Source organism: Brassica rapa, chromosome A09 (assembly GCF_000309985.2).
Source record: "Brassica rapa cultivar Chiifu-401-42 chromosome A09, CAAS_Brap_v3.01, whole genome shotgun sequence".
NCBI lineage: Eukaryota > Viridiplantae > Streptophyta > Magnoliopsida > Brassicales > Brassicaceae > Brassica > Brassica rapa.
The window spans coordinates 32,544,130-32,546,185 of NC_024803.2; positions in this window are offsets into that span (position 1 = coordinate 32,544,130).

Genomic DNA, 2,056 nt, shown 5'->3' on the forward strand with positions numbered 1-2,056 from the left:
TATTACATTGATACCTCGTATTTATTACACACTGAATTGTCATTACGTGTAGGGTTTTTCTAGAAATTGGTAACACAGAATTGATTAAAAAAGTTCGGGCATACACTTTTTGGGGCAGATTCCACAAAACCAGTGAACAAAGAAAGCTAAAAAAATTCATGAAGTTGATTTCTGTGGCGAATGTCGCTGGTCTTTCACATTAATATATATTTCCAATTTTTTTGTGTGTACCAAAGTCTTCATTACTATAATTAAACGGTTACAATAAGTAGAATCATCATCGTACAAACCACTACGTGCGAGTCGACGGGCTAAATAGCAAACATATAATTCAACACGAGACAAAGATAGAGACACAAATTTATAAGTATAAGTATATATTGGCACATTTTTGTTATTTATTTCCTCCGGCTTAGTTGTCATAAACTCATAATCCATCAAGTGATGCTATAGTTGAGTACGTATTCGTATATAAGTTATGCAATATAAACCAAGCGATCGTAGCTTGGTGGTAAAGGAGGTACAGCTGTACTGTCCGCCACCCGGATTCGAGTCTTGGCCACAACGGATTTAACATCCCTTCCGTTGGGGCGCTGGACCCCTTTCGGGGGATAGTTGGGAATGTGGCTGCCCAGATACCAGAGTTATCAAAAAAAAAAAAAGTTATGCAATATATGCATATACCATGTCACACTATATATTATAGCATTTTTGGGTCAAAATATATAGCATATTATTAATTTATTATTGGACTTATGTCAGTGACACAATACATAGTTATATATAATTTATTTGCAAAATGTAGAACCAAAACATCATACCATCTAACTTTTTACATTTGCTTCCAACACAGTGACAAACATAACGGTTTCATCCGAATGAAATACTTTATTTTTTATCAACATCCGAATGAAATACTTTAAGACAAACATTTAATGATAAATGTTATGACTCCACAAAACACGACATGCTTCTTCATTTGGATCTCATATTGCTAATCAAACTTTTTCAGGTCACTGAACTAACCAAAGTTTGATTTAAAAAATATAATAATATGCCTGTGAGATTCCAATAATGCTCATATATATACATAATCAAGGCACGGGAAGTTTAGTTTGTTTTTATTACATAAGAAAAGGTTGGGGCAGAAGAGACCACGTGAATAATGCCATTTTCATGCCTACATCGGTTTGATGCATAAGCGAAGAAGAAAGATTATAAATCCACTTTAGTTCAATTATTTTTACAAAAATTATTCATGAGTCTTCCTCTCAGAAAGAGAGTCTTGTAGAGTAATAGCAGCCTTAGGAACTCCATAGGAAAGTGGTAGAAAACGATCTGCTTTCTTTCCCCGCTATAATTGAGTTGGGTGAATAATATATAAAAGTACCCGTAAAATATATCACTTTATTTCCCCTTTTTATTGCTTAGAAGAAAAACGTAACATTTTTCTTTAGGTATAAAGTTGTCGTCAGCTTTCTTTGGCATATGAATTTTATTAACTCCATTTTATAAAATCTATCTCTCCCTTTGTTAATTGTTACCACTTTTATTTCTCACCAATTTCATTAACTATATGTTTAGCTAAGTATACATACATTTACAATCATTTATAAAGGGCATCATAAATTAAGTCGATTATACAATTTTAAACTCCAGCGCGAACCTTTAAATTACGATCTCATCTCCACGTTATAAAACATACTTTTCCGAAAACATATAGATCTCGTACTGATACAGTGATACACTAGGTACAAAAGGCCATACAGTGTGTAGTGAACTGTTATATTACTTGTTGTTTTATAATTATCCAATTAGGTCTAAGTTCTTTTACTGAAGTCTAGTTTTATCATTTTCTTTAGATGGGCCTAACAAGTTTCTCAGTAAAGTTAAAGTTCGATCCATTATTTTTGAAAGACATATTTGATTTCTCCTAGTTTGGCAATCGACACTCTACTAGATCTGGAATGAGAGAAACTCCCGAGTGCATGCAAACACCTTTCGCTCGGTAGATTCTCTCTTCCTCCAGATCGATCGCCAGGTAAAGAACAAGACT